The 19,869-nt window shown below is 35.1% G+C and overlaps 1 protein-coding gene across 3 annotated transcripts in view; it reads right to left on the bottom strand.

The window, feature by feature from the left end:
- Window positions 1–19,869, bottom strand: part of CDH12 (cadherin 12) — a 510,555-nt gene that overhangs the window by 261,903 nt on the left and 228,783 nt on the right. Inside the window, exon 1 of one of the 3 annotated variants that reach the window (XM_085537823.1) lies at window positions 17,030–17,460. The exons of the other annotated variants lie outside the window; for them this stretch is intronic. The gene's annotated coding sequence lies outside the window, so the exon portion shown is untranslated. Of the gene's footprint in view, window positions 1–17,029; window positions 17,461–19,869 lie in introns of those variants that run through there. 3 annotated transcript variants of the gene reach the window in all.

The raw sequence follows: 19,869 nt of genomic DNA, 5'->3' as shown, positions 1-19,869 counted from the left end.
GTGCTCTAAGTTAAGAAATGTAACACTGCAAATAATATTATGGTCTTTTTAACCCTGGGCTAGGAACTGAATTTGTTTTCAGGATTTGAAGGGTTTCATCTGGCTATGCTTTTAAAGATTCACTAGAAGCATATTCATGTCCTAAATGAAATGCTTTTTTAATCTCAATCATAAAGATAGATCTGCTTCACAAGTTAGCAGCATAAAAATTAGCCCATAATGAAAGGTCCTTTGCTTAATTCTTAACATAATTCTTTTTTTAATGCTATTTTTTATTTTATTTTTCTGTTATTTCACACAACTATGAAAAACATTTAAGCCACTGAGTCTTTCTGAGATCTACTCAGAATACACCACTGGATTGATAAATATAATAAAGTATATTATTCCCATGTTTAAAGTCAAGTTATTGTATCTAATTTTTAAAATTTTCCATAAACATTTTCCATAAACATAGTTCACTACTGGACTTTATATTTAAAATAAGCAAATAAATAAAAATTTCAGTCAGAAAAGTCTGGTTAAAACCAAATTCATGGAAATCTATTTGCCTTCTTCTGAACAACCATATGCTAGCATTCTCTCACTTAGACATTCTTACTCATTTATCTGAGTTTGGATTTTTTCTAAGAAAGGTTTACTGAACAAAAACATTCATCCAAAGAATAGGCTCATTTAGAAACTGGAACAAAAAACAATGTCAAAATGACTGCAGCAGTACTGAAATTAGACTGTGTGAACTGTTTCCTGTATTACAAAATGTTCATGTACATGCTATGAATTAAGATAAAAGGTAATAAATAAGCATAAGAAATATTTTCTTAAATGTACTTAATATCTTTCACCAGCTTTAAAGCTCATTACATTCCAGAGTTGAAAATATAAATGCAAAACCATTCTTAATAGGACTGGACAATGGCTGTTCAAATGTCTGGAGAATGCTCTCACTCTCACAGAGCCTTATCAGACTTATGGGGAAAAAAAAAAAAAAAAAAAAAAAAAGGCACATCTTCTCCATGAACTGGAACAGTGCTACTTCCATCAAAATGCTTTGAAACACAGATAGTGGGAAAAAAACATGCAAGTTTAAAAAGCTTAAAAATTATTTTTGCTGAATAAGAATAGTAAAGTCTAATCAGGAACATTATGAACTTTGTTCACCTGTTCACATTTCTTTTTTTTTTTTTTTTTTAACCCATCTGTTGACTTAGAGAACAGGACCAAGAGTGTCTTCTACTGTAATTAAAAGAGTGAGTACTTTACTGTCCTTATTAGACAACTTCCTTAAAAAGAACTGTTGGTTATTGTCTGATTTTGCCATAATTTAGTCAGCTGTGCATTTATCATGTTCTGAAAAATAAATTTGATCTGAAAAAGGAAAACCTAACACATCAAAGTAGTTCCAGCAATTTAAAATTGCATTTTCCTTGAATTAAATTATACAAATATCTAGTAAATACATTCTAGGTTCAAATTCTTCCTGTTCTGTGAAGTCAGCAAAAGTACTTTCACAAGCATGAACAACTAGTATTTTAATGGTAATTTTACTTCCGAAAACAGCTTCACTTGAATTTATTGACCCAGGTCTTTAAGCACTTTAAAAGATCCTAAACCCCATCAAAATAAATTGAGTTATGGTAGTCTCTGAACAAAATGCAAGTCATTTGGCATTTTACCTATAACATGTTTATTATCAAGTAATTTCCCTGTCATAGGGGTAGTCGGTACTGTAGAAATCCATGGTCTATCTCCATCTTTTATACTGTGGGCAGTTCTGTTCCTCCGTTTCTACATCTCAAAATGTAAAGTGCTTGGAGATAAAAGAGATGGAGTGCCTTCCCTACCCTGAATGCCTGGGGAAGTAGAAACCCTGCATCATGGAGAAGAAGAAGTTGAGTTGTGGTAAAAAATTTTAAGTGAAAAGGAATGATTTGTATAGGGATTGATTAAATGCTCTCTTTCAAAACAAGAACTAGGGATAATAAATTACACTAGAAGTCAGGCTCAAAATAGCTCCCGTTTTTCGAATTAGGGAACTTCTTGCCAGAAGATATTTGACTACCCAAGTTTTACAACATATCCAGAGGGCACCTGAGAATTTAATGGAAGAGAAATCCACAGATGGTTGCTAAATATCTCGACAGAACACAAGAGTACTCCTTGGGCTGAAAATATGCTGGAAAGACATAAGAATAGCCTTTATGCTTGCTGAGTTCCTACTCTTTCCCAGGCATCAAATTACTGTCTGAAAGGATATTAGGTTATATGGATGTGAGATATAACTAAACATAGCAATCCTTAATGCTTTAATGAAAGTGTTCATGAAACTAAGATAGTAATTCACTACTTTTAATCTATTCCAAATATCACATGGGAAGAAAAAACAAGAAAAAAATGTTTAGTTTTATATATTGCATTAATTGCTTTCAATATTCTTATACAGTCATTTCAAATCTATTCAGGAAGCATTACAGTTACTGCCTCATTTTCATGTAAGACTTCAAATAGAACAAATAGATTAAATCTGCAGTACTTTTATTCTATAGTTCTGATTTTCCTTTTGAATTCATAAATAAACATCTAAGAAAAATACCCAGTGAAGCATTTCTTCACCACAAGTCTTTCTAAATGAGTCTATAGCCACAGATTTGTGTTAACCGTCAATAATGCAAGTCTGCAGTTGTTTCATTCTTTATAAGTTAGATGTGGAATGGAATGAAGTTCAGATGTAGATCAGTGCTGCATCTCTTTCCATTTGTTCTGTCCTATTCTGGAGGGAATTAAAAAATTCCCACTGGTCTCCTTTTTCATTTATTCATTTAATTGTAATGCTTTCAAGCCTGTTGCTAAGAGACAATCAAAAGAAAAAAACTACATATAGAAACTAAGAAAAAGTCCTTACTTTGGGAAAAAAAAAAAAGCTTCCAGAATGCCAAGCAATCTTTCCAGCTGGCATGAGATATAATGCATAGTAACCCAGCTCTGTCCTTTACACCAGAGAGAGATTAGTTGTTCCACGTAGACTATAAACTACAACTGGCAGCCTTATACAACAAGAACAGGCAGCCACAATCCATTGAACCTGATTCTGTGCCAAATGCCTCTAACCATCTTTATGGCCAAGAGATCAAACTGTAATTCTTCAGGTAAATACATTTCATTAAATGACTCCTTTCATTTCAAGCAAATAAGAAGAAGAGAAAATGAAAACACAAGAGACAGAAACTGGAACATAGTAGAAGCAGAACCACAGCAGCCCACATTCAGTGTAATTAGCAGTTGTTCTGGAAAATGCTAAGAAAGTCAGAGAGAGTACTTTGCATTTAAAATTAATACCCATGGCTACATCGTGGCAGGGGTCCAGAAGAACAAAATTAGGAGTCGGAAAATTTGAAAACATAAGCAGTGAGAATGGTGCTTTCTATCCATACAGTCAGTAGCAGCCTTAGAGAAGCTGCCCAAAAATCTTAGTTCTGTTTGGCTTCCCAGGGACCAGTGAATGCCTCTCAAACAGCAGGACAAATGGTGGTTATCTGCTGCTAGCTTTCTTTTTGTGGATACTGTTCCATACTTAGCCATGCGAAGGCACAGAATACATATGCAGCATGAAAAGCATCAGTCAAGTATAATTTACTGGCCAAACATCACCAGTCAAATGCCATCTAGAAATCACAAAGACAGACAGATTTTCCTAACAGGAAGTAAAATGATGAACCAGCACTTGAAAAACATTTAGCTTGTCTCCCTCTCTGTATCCATTCCTGTAAAAATACTCTTGCAAATCCGTTTGAATGCCTCTGGCCTTTGGTTTCAGAAGGCACAGAGAGTGTGATCTGCTTCATTCAGTCACAGTCAATCGCAGCACTCCTTTCCTTTACCAGGCCTGGGAAGAAAAAGGCTGAGTGAGCTGCATCTTGGGCCTGTAGGTGCACTGGGAGGAAGGGAGACTACTCCCTCCTGCCAGCAGTGAGGGTGCCCAGAGGTCAGAGACATCTCGGATTCCAAAATGATAGCCAGTCTCTTCCTAGGGATTAACAAAATATGTGGGCACTGCTCCTGACTCAAAGCTGGGACAAATAACTAAACTGGAAGACAATAGAAAGCTGCAAAAACAAAGCAGGCAAGAGAAATTTCAGACTTGCAGACTCTCTGAGTTTTCTGTCTTGTTCTGAGCTTTCCATTTTAAAAAGTTCATGCTTCCGTTCTCAGCTGTAATAAAGCCAGCAAGAGAGATTCAGAATGCAATCAGAATGCTTATGGGATGGTAATTTTCAGACTGACTGCAGTCCCTTCACACAATAGGTAGATGATATTTCCAAGGACTGTCCAGAGTCTCCTCTCAAACTGCATATGGATGCCTGGAAATCCTGTGAGCAATAGTTCTCGTGTGTGACTTAGGGTGAGACAGACACTGCAGTGGGAACCTTATACAGAGGACATTTTTGCAAAAGACGGTGCTTAGTTGGATTCACTTCATTTTAAGAGAAAAAAGTATGTGTTTAAGTAGTATTTGTATCTTATTGCTTGTGAGTTTTTTAGATAAAAGTGAATCTCACTCCCTCACACTCTCACTCAGAAAAGGATAAATATGAAGCATATGTTTGTTTGTTTTTTAGATTGAAACCATCCATCAAACACATGTACACAAACACACACACATGAATGCATCCACAGACAGTCTATGAATAGCTAGTTACCTGGTGATGACTTTCTACTAGCTAGAAAACAATTTTCCAGCTCTCTGTGCATTTTATCAGTTAGCTCTGTGTGAAACTGAAGGGATAACAAAAATTGGGGCCAGGAAGAAATATGAGAGACTCCTTATCTTCCTAAAAGTAGCCTAGAAAAACATTACTTTCCTGCTGTGTTTTCTGCTGAATACTTTCCCAGCTTGCCTTCATGTAATTTCACATTGCATGTTACTGATTAAGTAAAGGATCTAAAAAGTTAGTAGAAGTAGGTACTTCAGAACTTGGAACAGTTGTGTGTTGTTGGTTTTTTGTTGTTATTTTTTCCCCTTAAACAGCAGAAGTGTATATTTTCACCTCAAATAGCATTCCAAAATCAGCACAATATGAATAAATAATGTCTAAAATTTTCCCTATAAATTCATGCCTGCTAGGACACCCTTAATAAAAGAATTAAAGTTTATATAATCTTTCTGACATCTTTTGACTCTGAACATTAACTTAAGCAGTAGAAACTTTACAGAGGCATGCTTATAACATTATTTATTTTTACAACTACCACTAACATTAGGGAATAAAGAGGTATATGATAGTGAGAGGAGAGATGGATGATTTTTTCACTTACAGGCATTGCTTCATTCTTTTATCATTGCTACATTAACCATTATGAGTTGTGCATTTTCTTCAATAATAATGTCCAAAGAACTATCTAAGATAATTAAGATTCTATGCTGCTAATTTAATGTATGTAAAATTCATTCATTGTGAATGAAGTGGAATCATTCACCTCCTACACATGGAAAACCTTCATTCCCACAAGCAACATTGAGAAAAAGTGTTTCATACAGCTCAACACATGAATATGCCATATTTGACTATACAGCTTCCCATGCCAAAGATCTTTGGAATTTTTCTAGCATTACTGGAACTGAGGATTGGAAAGCTGACTCTGTAATCGTTACACTGAACAATTACAAACAAATTTAAATAGAAAACTCATATAATTAGGTCACAAACTGAAAATAACTAAGAGTCATTTTGTAAAGAGATTGACTAATATTAATCTAAAGTGCATAAACTGGGGGGTAGGGGAGAACAGAAAAAAACAAACAACAACAACAAAAAAGTATGGAGAAACCAATCATTCACAAAGTTACTTATGTATAATGAGAACAACACTCATGGAACTAGTCTCTTTAAAAATTCAAATATTATATCTATTCTGGCATTTCTAAACAGATTGCAATTAAAATATATATATATATATATTTGTGTGTAAGACAATAATAATTTGCCTCTAGCTGAGAAAAGATCAGAAGTCCAAATGCAAACTATGAAGCCCTGAGCTCAACATAACCCAATCTGCTGAGAATTACCTTGCCCTTCAATACAAAGTTTCTGTGAAGAAATACAAGTTACTTTTCAGTGTCTGTTTTAATTTACAGGTAAATACTGCTTAATTTATGGACTTGATCATGAACTGTCATTCCCTCCTCAACTGTGAATTTATCTCTTGTAATAATATAAGGAATATCAGATATTCATTTATGATCAGCAAAGTTTGGCCCTATATGTCCTAAGTTTACAGAGTTGATAACAATATAGTATATATATAGTAATAACAAATGCCAAGGTACTATTTGTATGCTTGTTTTTCTTTAAAATATGGATTTTAATTAAACACTAAAAGAAGCATTTTACTTGTGAAAATCATGCCTGCTTTGCAGTATTTTGTGACACACAGGAATTGTTCCAATAAAGCTTTTTGTGTTCCACATCATAACATCATGTAAAACATGGATAATTTTACCGAATGTGCAGCTCACAGAAGACTACATATCCCAGAGAACATCACAGGACAAGGACACTATATAATCTCACTTCAGGGCTGGACTCGCTCTGTTGAATCCTTGGAGCCGGGGGGTGGGAGGAGCCTTCCAGCCATTTTCGCCTGGAGCTTACAGTAGGCTTCTCGGTTTTGGGACTCACTCTCTCACTCTCCTATTTTGCTTGATTCATTAGTTTTGATTTCGATTATATTGTTTTATATTGTGCTATCCTGTATTTCGATATAGTATTTAGTAAATAAGTGTGCCTCCTTAGATTGCTGCCGCTATTTTCTTTTCCTTTTCTCTTTTTCCCTTTCCTTTTTGGGCCAGTGGCCCTGCGGGCCAGCTGCCTCCCTGTCACGGGTGCAGGTATATTTTTGCTAAACCCGTGACACTATGACACACATACTACTCTAGACACAATATTTAGTAAAATGGCCTGCTTACACTTTGTCGAATGGGGTGCATGATCAGTTAAATATGTATTTAAATCATAGGATAGATGACCAAAGACATTAAGATTCAGCAAACTCTTGATCTTACCGTGTAGCTTTTAAATCGAACACCAGAGAAGTTTCAGAAAAAGAGAGGGAAGTAAAACTTTAAATCAATCTATGACATGCCTATTCTTCCATGAGAGACAGAAATAAATGTCATTTAAGGGCTACTAACTCACTTACCAACTAAGCAAAAATAGATATGTTCTTAAAATCAGTGAGGACAAACTGAAACAGTCAAATCAAACATAGGCAAAGAGCTGTGCAAGTTGTACCCAAAAGCTTTATCAGTGAGAACATGATCTACAACTTATATTTACCAAGGAAAATTAAATAACATGCAGGTTGCCTAGAGCAGTTGATACAAACTGCCTTTGTTCTTTTCTTTTCATCTAGTTACTCATGATTTACAGAGCTTGAGAGGAGAAACAGAATCATGATGTCTATAAATAAATGCTGTATTTCAGTGCTATGAAGGCTAGGACAAAGCTGGAAGGATTTTATACAGCAGGACCCCAGACGTCAACTTTTTCATGTCACCATTCCAAGTTTCCTGCATACCTTTATGAATCACTAAGTCCCTGCTTATAAAACCAGTCATTATGAAGGGATATTCTCCGTGTACTCAAGCAACCAAATCTATGAGCACAGGAAACTAAATTATATAAATAATTAATATTTCATATATTAAATTTTGTAAGATATACTTGGATGAATAGAACAACAAAAGTAAAATATGATTTTATAATTAAAAACTTATCAATCATTTCCAGACTATGAGTACAACCCACATTACGTACTGTTATTCTACTCTCTCCAGAAATTGCAATGCTGCTTGTCAGGTTGTATAAGTCCTTGATTCTGTGCAGTCAGCAATTTTTGTGGCAATGCAGTGAGCATTTAGAATGGATTGGAAATAGTAAAATGGTTTATTATATGTCTGATATGTCTACTACATTAGAAAACTACAGATATATAGAGAAGAATTAAATTTCAAAATAGAGATTTCAAATTCTAAATAGCTCTGTATTTTGCCAAATTGTTCATGATCATCACAGAGAGAGGTAGGACAAAAATAGAAGACATCTGAGAAAGAGATAAGAACTATTTTATAGCAGGGTCTGTATGATTACTTATCCATCAGGTCAGAAAGGAACTGACTGAATGTACCAAGAAGTCATTAAATGTCTTTTCGAAGAATTAAAATGTGGAAAGTTGAAGAGATTTTGAAACTGGAATAATTTCTTCTTCTATAATTTTAACAATGCCAATACATTAGGTTGATACATTTATAGATTCCTCATTCCCTATGGTTATACTGTTGAACTTCAGGTGATACTGTGACCTCCATGGATAGACTATCCACAGTAAGGATAAGAAGTACTACTCTGTCAATATTGTTTTACAAGATAGTTCTTAATAGAGACAGTATGGATTGTTAAATTAAACACAAGTTTTAGTAAATTTAAGGGTAAGTAAAATCTTCTCATAAATAGAAAAGTTGGCCATTTGTTAAAATGACTTCTGGAACAAAGTCAAAATTCTCAACAACCATTCCATACATATTTATGTAAATAAATGTACTCAACTTTATCAAGAAATATTAGATTACACTGCTAGATCAAACATTTTGCTTAAACAGAAAACACTCTTGTAAGACACTTCACTGCATGGTTTTTCTCGTAGAAGGATCAGTGATCCTAGGTTAATTAAACCTCCAATCTTTAAAAAAAAATAAAAATAAAATAAAAAATAAAAAAAAAAGAAGAATTTCCTTTGGCAATAACAACATATTGCAAAACATTTCGCAAAACTTACTCCTAAACTTCTGAATCAAATGGACTGCTAGTAGACCAAGTGAAAAAAACCACAAAGACTGAAGTTCTAAGCTTTTTTGTCTATTTTTTGTTTTGACCTCACTGAGAGTAAGAAAGAAATCAAATATATTGTGTTCCAAGATGTTTACATCAACAATTCTTTACTGCAGAATTCTGCTGATTAGTCATCTGAAAACTTGAGAGGTGCCTGTTGAGTAGTGTTAATCAGCAGTTGCTACCTATGATGTCTCTTAGCAACTACTCTGTTGCTCATCTATAATCACTTCATGCTATCCATCAAATAATTAGAAAACCATGGGCTGTAGCAGCAGCAGAGAACCACAGGCATTCAGGAGTGTGATATTAAGTTATAAGACCCATGTGCTCTTTTATATAAAGACATTAAAGTCTGCTAGAACAAGTTATTTTCTGGTATTGAAGACAGGGGCAATAAGAAAAAGCATCCACTGATTTTCAAAGATTGCATTACAAGAAGACAAGATATGTGGCTGAAGTGCAGGAGGACGTAAGAAAAAAAAAAATTTGGATGAACTTGCCTTCTTCCACCTTGCTTTCATCAGTATGTTCTTTATCATATAAACCACTTCACAGAATCACAGAATGGCCTGGGTTGGAAGGGAACTCAAGGATCATGAAGCTCCAACTCACCTGCCTGGCAGGACCACCAAACTTCCACATTTACTAGACACCTCCAGAGACAGGGCATCCACAACATCCCTGGGCAGCCTGTTCCAGGACCTCACCACTCTCCTAGTAAAGAATTTCCCCCTAACATCCAACCCAAATCTTCCCTCTTTCAAGTTAAAACCATTTCCCCTTGTCCTGCTAGTGGCACTTTACACGTACTCTTGTTTTTAAGCCAGGACAACAGTGCTATTTATCCACTACAACACAGTACAGAAAACCAAGGTTTAATATATCCTTCTTGAATAATAATAACATGTAATTTCATTGTCTTGGTGAAAGCTATTCAGAATCATAGGTTTATCACTGAATTCTAGTAATAGATATTTATCTGTGTGTTCCGCCTCCTTCAATTAATTCAAAAACCTTATAGTCTGCAAGGAATTCATGCTTACAGTATCTTTGAAGAGCAAGAAATAAAATTCTCCTTTTATAAACAGGGTACAGAACAACTATGTATCTAGCAAATCTGAGAGCTAAACCCACACTATTTAGACCTCAGATTAAGCCTTATTTCTGTTTAAAATAGCTAAAAATTGGATTAGTGCTTTCACCTGAACCCACTACAGTAACCAAATAATATTTTATTTGGCAAATACTGTCTGGTGTAAAAACTATTAAACACTATAAAAAAATTAAATGAAAAAATAGGCTTCGGATTACAGCATGAATATTAAGCGAAAAACTATACCCTAGTATTTTTGTTGGAGTTAATTTATATGTGATGACAAAAGACAAAATAAGAAAATGACAAAGCAGGTTTTAAATGAAGATGAATTCATCTACTGGGAGTGGGAATAAGAAACAAAAGCATGACTGAGCTACACAGAATTTGAGTTTGGACATCATCAGCAATTCAATATGGCTGGGACTAATGCTGTCATTTAAATTTACCATGGTTAAAAGATGGGAAAGTTCAGATTCAAATTGAAAAGGGTAATAAAGGATATCAGAAGAAAACAAGAAAGGGAGATGTTTAAATAAAGGACAGTGCTCTTCAGTGAAGAAACATTCATTAGTAAAGTATTGTAAGAGATTAATCATTTCTAACCTTAGAGATAAAGAAATGCACTGAGGGGGAAAAAAAAAAGAAAAAAAAAAACAAGAAGTGTATATCTACATTAATACCATTCTGTACTGTTAGAAACAAATTAAAATTGGTGAGAAGGAATATATCTTTCTAAAATTTAAATGTTTGCAGTTAGATTTTATGTTAAGAAGTAGGGAGCTTTTTGTTTTTCAAAAGGATTTTAGCTGAGAATAAACAGAAAAAGCTGGCAGCGAAACTACAAACAATACAGTTTGTTATGAACATGTGTAAGTTTTTGTTTTTTAAAAAATATTAAAAATATTGTTTGTTTTTTTCCCAAGTGTGGAATCTTTGTCTAGAATGAAACTGGATTTGAACCACTCATATATTAACAAGTAAAAGATTGTCTTGTCTTAAATAGTACACATTTTAAGCCCCAGATATTTTAGTGGGACATCTTTACATTGCAATTCTTAGATTTTCCCTTCATTAGGAATTGAAATTTTTAAAAAGCCAACTTGTAGAAACTTTATAGGACATTTCTCACTCTAATTCACAAAATAAGTAACAATGAAATGAATCAGAAACTACTTCAGCTTATACGGCAGTACATGAATCTGGCTGATTTTTGTTGCAGCTACCTCAGATATCCAGTTAAAAGGCCATAAAATGAAATTTCATGAACAAATTTTTGCTATTGAAACACTGAATAAAAATGAAGAAACATACATCAGTGGATGCGTGCAGGGCATCATTGGATCATGTTCATATCTATTTTTCTTGAATCCACCTGGAGAAATGGCAGTTCAAGATCCTACCTGGGGTCTTTTAATTTATTATTATTATTATAATTCTCTGTATTTTTGATGTGCTAACTTAGGAGGGCAACAGTACCAAAAAGAAAAAGAAAAAAATAAAATAAATGAAAAGCATGAGATGGAAATTAATATTTAGAAATTAGGTACATGGTGCTCAACATGATTGCATTTTAAAGTCCCTTTGTCATGCACAGTATCCATGAAGCCTTGAGGGAATGAGGATAAAGTAAAAAGTTGCTTGACAAAGAATTTGCTATCAGGAAAATGCTTTGTACATGAAGAATTTATTACACCTAGTCATGTTCCCATGCATTTTAGATTGAAGTGGATATGATGGTGTGATGCCTTACTAAATCTGAGGTTAATAAGTGCCACACCAACAGTGTAAGACAGGATTAGATGCATTTCTGCTCAACTGAAACATAAGTTGAGTTATTTGGACCTGACAGATATTTTATTTTATTTTTTTTCTTTTTAATTAAAAGACAAGTTTTGAACAGAGAGAGCTAACAAGAATATTTAGTCCAGTTCTGGGCATACACATGTCACCATCTGCACATTTTAAGCATTTTCAAAGGAAAGGGAGGGAGAATAATTCTCTCTGGAGAACATACCCTTGATTTGCTGCTAAAAATTTCAAGCCAAAGTAAAAATTATGTGGGATGTTCTCCTTGGTGGACAAAAGAGATCCTCTTAATTGTATTTTTTTTTTTTTTTCCAATTAACTTGACAGAATGTCTCTCAACTGGCATAAGACTGTTGCAAGTCACACACCAGAGTGCTGAGTATCTCCAGTTGTTTGCAAATGTGTTGATTAGATTCCAGTGGTTGCCTGAGAAATCCTGAATAATACACTTTTACACCTGGTGCATTAAAAAAAGATCTCATTATATGCCATTATTGTGATTGGTGAAAGAATGCCAAGAACATATTAAGTATGGTGCCAATAATAAATATAATGCATAATGCAGTGAGTAGTTTGCATTTCAACTGCTTTGCAAAATTCTTGTAAGACTAACTATAAATGATCTGGCTTAGCTTTTGAAAAAAAAAAAAAAAAAAAGCTTTGCTTATTCTTTTATTTTCTCTCTATAATTCTGCAATTCAAATTAATTTCTGAATTTTATATGACATGACACAGATTTCTTAGAAAGTAATTTTTGGATTGCCATTATAGACTTTAATTACAACTAATCTTGGGATTCTTGAAAAATATTACAGGCTGTGACACCAAGAAAATAAAATGGCCATCACCGTTGTACATTTTCAAATAGCTGTGTAGGAAAGAAAGTGTAAACAAAATAAATTTAGTACTGAAGCCCAATCACCCATGAATAGCTTTAATTTTATAGGCTAAACTGAAAGCAAGATTAAAATTAAATATCCAGATATCTCAGTGCTTGGAATAGCACAATAGCTATCAAATAATGACATTATAAATAGCACAACAAGAAAAATCAACTGATAAAGATAAGATTCTAAATGCTTTGTCAATATGCAAATTTCTAGATCCCATCTTCTCACATTTTGAAGATATCTTAATAAAACTCAGTTTGGAGTAGAAGAGCAGACTAGAAAACTCCAAGAAGGATTTTGTATGAAAAGAAAAAAAAAATTATTCTCAAAGAGAAATCCAAATGTGTTTCAATTTCCCTAATAACATGTAGCATGTTTATGGTGTTTTTTGTTTGATTGTTTTTTTGTTTGTTTTTGTTTTCTTGTTTGTTTGTTTGTTTGTTTTAAGATTGTGTCAAATAGTAGGTAAAATGCCAGAAGATGAACAAGGGTCAACAGCCATGTGAATCATTAGAGTGGTACATCCTTTTATGTTTCCAGCACTGACTTCAGTGCAATCCAGTACTTGGAACTGTCACATACAATATACAAATCCACATCCTAACAGTGGAATGAAGTCACTGCGACATTTTTTCCCAGGTGTAAGAGCTACCTGAGTACAGCATGAAATTCTGAATTCCGCTACCTTAACAGTGGACTTTTATTTCAATGATCTGTAACAATGGAACAATGTGGTTCATTTTGCAATTTATCTTAGACTATATATATAGTCTATATATATATATATATAGTCTTAATATATTTATTAATTGATTTAAGTTAGGTGAGCCACCAAGCATGGATAAGGTAGTCTGTGTACTCAAAATTATCCTCCTTAAGAACGTGTCAGAGGGAAAAACAGAGTACTGCACTACAAGACTGATTCACACTGTAGAAAATCAGGTAGTTTAGATGTTATGAGAAACTGAAAGGGGGCAGGTTTCATCATATAACACTGATATTTATTAGATGATGAATGCTCACAAATTTTTGCTCAATAAGAAGAGTCAATCATTTGAAACAGATTACCCCTGCTGCAAGATTATAAAAATGGCTGCCTTTCGTATTTCAGTAAAGGATAATTTTCCGTAGCTTAATACAGTTCTCTAAAGAATATTTACCAGCAAGCAGACAACAACTACATAGACTGTAGTGCATTTTGTAATAGCACTATTGTATATTCAAGAGAAAAAAGTTACATAGTCATTTGTTTTTCCAGTACATGACTTTAAATTTGAAGTATTTATCAGATTCAACCTGCCAGCTTCAATATGCTAGTTTACATTGTTAAAGAAACATAAAAGAACACTTCGTGTCTCAGTGCAAAGTAATCTTTCCTTTGCACCTCATTCTCATCTGGTACTGATCGAGATAACTGAAGCAATCTTGTTGATGCCAGCAGATAAAATGTCTACAAGTTTTTTTCTTCCCAGTACATCCATTGTGGTGTAACCTGACAGTAGCTCAGCACCACACAGCCATTCACTCACTACCCCTTAAGGGGATGAGGAGAGAACTGGAAACAAAATAGTTTTATCTCAACCAAGGAGTTCCATTTTCTAAGAAAGAAGAGGAAAACAGAAACAAAAATGTGCTGATAACATTGTATATTGCTACAGTGCAATTGCTTGCCAATCACTAACCAATGCATGGCAATAAATTCAACTGCCCAGTGACTAATGCCTCACAGCACCATATGGTTTCTCTGTTTCGCCCCCTATCTGATGTCCCACAATCCTGAAACAGAAGACACCCCCAGACAACTGCCCACAGTGTGGTGTTATGTGGCAAGCAATGATGGCCAGCCTCATTTCTCACTATCATAGAATCATAAGGTTGGAAAGGACCTACAAGATCATCTAGTCCAACTGTCCTCCCATCACCATCATTACCACAAGCTACTAAATCATATCTTGCAGGTCTTAATCCAGACGCCTCTTGAACACTGCCAGAGACAGTGACTCCACCACCTCCCTGGGCAGCCATTCCAGTGCCTGACCATTCTCTAAGAGAAAGAGTTTTTCCTTATGTCTAATCTAAATCTCCATTGGTTTTCTGTATTTCTATTTTATAGATATAATGCAATATGTCTATCAACTCCCCTTCACAAGTCTGAAATTTCTAGCATGCCTTGTTTCCTTATTTTGAAGTATGAGTCATTTCATATTAGGGCCAGAAGAGTCATGTCAGCACTGAGCTCTTCTGTGTCACAGTGCTTGACAGGATACAGTAGGTTGTATGAAACAAAATGTATTTCTCCTTTCTAATATGCTTTCATTCCTGTTCTTCGCAATTTATTTTACTCCCCATGATTCACATTAATCTAGAATTTATCTAGTCTCAGCTTGATTTTGAACTGTTGTCTGCATATCCTCACTTCATGTGCTCCACTTTTTTCTTTTTTCAGCTTGCCTTTTTACTCTTTACTGGCTTATCATATAGACAAATACACATAATGCATTCATACGGTTGCCTGGTGCAGTGGTGCTAACCTCTCCTGCCTCCTAAGGCAAGTTCAAAAGTGATGCACTTCCTTACTATCATCCCATGAGTACAATGAGCAAAGAAAGGATAAGCTGCCTCTTGGAACTGAGAGCAGTGACATTTACTGAGAAAAACATGAATACCTGCAAAGGATTAGATGAATTCAGTGATTCCCTATTTTATTTTCTGATATAGAAAATCCTTGTCAGAGCCACAACCAGTTTCTCTCCCAATTGTGCTATATTCTTCACATGAGTTAATTCTGTTAGAAGATATATAGTTTCTGACCAAGAACTTCACAACCCTTTCTTCAATGTAAGCAAGATAGCAAATGCTTAGTAGTGAATGGGAAATAGATCCAAAGTGTACTGTTGCATTCCCTTTCAACATTCAACAACCAGCAGCACAGAGATTATCAGATCTGGAACCCTCATCCAAAGAACTGCATCAAAAGACATCACAGGATCCACTCCATCTCTCTCTCTCTCTCTCTCTCTCTCTCTCTCTCTCTCTATATATATATATATATATATATTTAATTTAATTTATTTATCTATTTATTTTCTAAATCCCACTATGGTTTTGGTTTTATCATTTGCCTGATAATTTCAATAGAGCCTCTTACTTTTTTTTTTTTTTTTTTTTGTGTGTGTGTGTGTGTGTGTAATGACAAGTATCTATCAGCTTACTTACTTTCTCTATTCTCTTAAATAGCATATAAAGCAGAAAAGCTAGATTTTAGTCTGAGTTGGAGACAGTACATATTTGAAACGGCTGGAGAACGAATGACCTGTGCTCATATAAAGCACAGCCACAAATTCTTTCTTTAAAAACATCATTAGTCAATGAAGATAGTTACATATATTCCCAATTATTTGACAGAAGTCATCATGCTTGCTGTTTGCAATGATACAATCAGAGGCCTACTCAAATTCTCCACTAATCATTGTATTCATAAATGAAACTATGAACTAAAATCTTTATAAACTGAGTACCATTTCTGAGATAAACACATTGTGGTTACACAAGGTAATTTATTTGCATCACACTCTTGTGAAAAGTGTTTTGTAAGTTATCTATTTTAAGCTCAGCAGTTGCTGAGTGAAGGAAATTACTGGACTGATATTACAAAAATATTTTAAATGTAGATTTTCAAAATTCAAGTAAGGAAAGAGTTAACAGCTATTTTCTATTTATGATGAAAAGTGCCAAGAGGACGGAAAAAAACAATGATATGAAGGCCAAAAAAAAGGATAATTCTCAATCAAGAAAACAAACCTGCTCAGTGATAAATGACCAAAACAGCAGTGAGGAAAATAAAGAAGGGATATAACTAAAGCAGAATCACATTTTAGATAAATTCTGCCTAACAGCACTGAGAGTGCAGAAGCACATAGGAAGAAACTGATGACACTTAAAGGAATATTACTGCTTCATATAAACCACTTCTTTTTTCTCCGTACAAAATTTCCCCCACCTCCAATCAAAAGCCTCTTAAAGTTTGGCTTATAAAGTCAACACAGGACTTGTTTCTTCATCACTGCAAGGATGTTTATCAGACTCCCGAGTCCAAATCTCGCATGCTATCAGATTTCCAGTCACTCAGCAGCCGATCTGTCATCTTTACTCTACTTATAAAAAGTTTTATAACCTTTCCATCCTTAACTAAAGTCTGATATTCTTTCACTCTGCTTCTGTGCTGGGAAATAAAGCAGGAGACGCAGGAAACCCCTACACAACCCTCCTGTTAAAAACACTTAGAACTTGTATAGCAAGTACTTTATGCCCAGTACAGCTGCTGACAGAGAAATTGGCTCCGATCTTACCTCCCACGTCTCCTGCAGTTCAACTGCTTCCGCTGGGTAGTTGTTTATTTCTCTTTTCTTTTCACATCCCTGACCTTTTTTCTAATGTGTTGAGCAGAGTTTGGAGTCAGGGTGATGAATGAGATGCGATGATGAGAATCATAGTGAGGATGCAGCATGCAGGGCTCTTTCCCGGGCAGCATAGTAGCAGACGGAGGAGGGGGGAAGTGAAAATCTGACAGGTTTAGCTTGCTGACAGCCCATGTTTATAGGCTCTGTAAAGAATACAGATGAGACAGAGGAAAGGCAGAGACGACAATGACATAATAAATCTTAGCTACAGTATTTTCAGCCCCTAAAAGGTGAAGAAATAAAATCAAGTTTGGGATGTTGTTAATGGCAAGGCTGTCACAGAACAGACCTCTTCACTATCTGCTTCTCCGGATGAGATTAATAGATACACTAGACTTCTCTGTACAAATACTTATTCCATCTGCACAGAAAACTGCAGACTCTTTTCCATTTGACCACAAAATAATTTAGGTAATGAGTTAGGCATTCCAGCTCCAAAACACAAAGTGATACATCTGCATATTTCTTACCAATACCACTGACCAAGAGGTGAATTGTTAATGCTTCAAAACTCTCTGAAGATTAAAAAATAATAAAATAATAAAATAATAAAATAATAAAATAATAAAATAATAAAATAATAAAATAATAAAATGATATAATAATAAAATAAAGAGAAGGAGTAACAATAATGCCAAGCCTCTATTTTGAAAGGAGGAATCATCTCCTCTGCTGCTTCAAATACTATAGTTTTTTGACTTTATAGGATCTGTTCCAGGTAAGGTTACAGCCATTAGCTTTCATTTGGGAAAAATTCCAAGAAAACTTTCAGTAAATTCCAAGCTGTTAAACAAAGACTTCAGGGTTTATCCTAATACCAGATTTTTGAATGTTCAGGTTTTTTTATAGTCTAACTCCCTAATACGGTAAAAGTTTCCTTCATTGTTTTGCTGCACTCACAATGAACACAGCTCACCTGATGCAAACTGATAATTCACTCTGCCTCCACTAGGCTACAACCTGCAGACAGAGGCTTTTGCCATATCACTTAATCCTGCAGAAGCTACAGCTTTCCACCATTCCCATTCATTAAAAACCACCACCACCAAAAACAAAAAACAACAAAACACATACAAAAAAAACCTCACCAAACCCACAAAACTACTATGCACATATACTTATCACAGGAAAATATTTTTCTTATTTTTAAGTAGTTATTAACACACAGCAAGAAAAGACAAAGTAAGAGTTGCCTTCTGCCTAATTACTAGAAATGATAGAATGAAATTCCTTCCTTGTCAGAAGCTGTAAAGTTTGTATTCCTTTTCAGTCCAGTGCTAGGTATAGAAAATAAAATAAAATGATCACCTTCATTCTCTTTGAAGATCACCTTATTGTTCAGTGTAGTAAAGGGAAGACCTAACTGAACTAAAAGAGAAGTCATTAATAATAATTCAGACCTAAGAAAACACACTGAAACAGGCATGTGTTTTTCTTGGTGTCCTTGCACAGAGACATATACACTCAGGCCAGCAATCACACTTTCAGTAGCTGATTTGTTAATTTTAGAAAGCTGGCTTGATCTCCAAAATTAGTCTCTCCAGCCTACAGGACTAACCCAAATCAGAACAGCTGACCTGTGCATCAGCAAGCAAACAGAGTTTGCTTAGTGTTGCGTGAAAGGCAGAATCGTACAGGATAAAAAGTATCGATTCCCATAACTGCCCTTAAGACCAATGTATTCTTGTCATATTGGGGCTGTGTGCTAAATTTAAACAACGTAAGATTCATAGAAAGGACAAGTTTTCATGATAACTAAACAACTTCTATACGGCACAAGAAACAAACAAACAAACAAAAAACAAACAAAAACAAACAAACAAACACAAGAATAATCACTAACCATTTCTAAGAGCAAGAATAATTCTATTCCTAAACTTAGGACAATGACTGGGGAAAAGTTTCACATTAAGATCTCAAATAATTATTTAGAGCTCTAAATAGTCGTTAAGCTAACCACGCATCATTTTCATAGCATAAATTAGTAGTTTTTAAACTTGCTTAATTCTGAAGGTAAAGTGATTTATCCAATACTGAAGAGTGAGCAAAGCCTCAAAATGGTGGTAAGGTAACACTTTGCTATAGAAAGGGAAAGGGGAACTTCACAGAAACCAAGACAAAGGGTAACTGTACATTTAAAAGTGCAGGGAAAGGGGGAATTGCAGACACTTAGTCAAAATAAAGCCAGAGAAGAGGGCAATAAAGATAAGAAGAAACTGTCCAGAGACCTCTGACAAGAAGGATTAGATACCCCCCCCCCCCGGGCAAGATGATGCTGACATGGAAGAACAATAACAGCAGATAACACCAAGAAGAAAACAGAAGAAGAATTTCACCCCAAAACATCGGCAAGGGTCGCGGGGAATGGGGTCAGGGGGAATGAGGGAATGGGGTCGCAGGGAACGGGGCCATAGGGAATGTAATGAATATGTAATCAAACTGAGGAGGAGACTATTGATTATGTATTAGCTTAACCTATATCTGTAACACACTTTTCTCCTTACGGTGTGCAAGTTTGGAGGAGCTATCCCCCTTGCACCTGGCGCTGCGCAACGCTGGAATAAACATACCTGCTTTATAACCCATCTCTGGATTATAGAGTTTGATTCCGCAAGTCAATTTGGCGACCCAGATGGGACCCTCTCTGTTCGGCTGCAGGACCAGCTGAGAAGGGGGACGCCTTTGGCGCGCCCCGAGATTTCTCGGAAGGACTCCCCTCCCTCATCTGA

This window comes from Coturnix japonica, chromosome 2, assembly GCF_054131305.1.
Source record: "Coturnix japonica strain WE chromosome 2, WE-NBRP24, whole genome shotgun sequence".
In the NCBI taxonomy this organism is placed as follows: Eukaryota; Metazoa; Chordata; class Aves; order Galliformes; family Phasianidae; genus Coturnix; species Coturnix japonica.
This window is presented reverse-complemented; position numbering and strand designations above follow the sequence as displayed.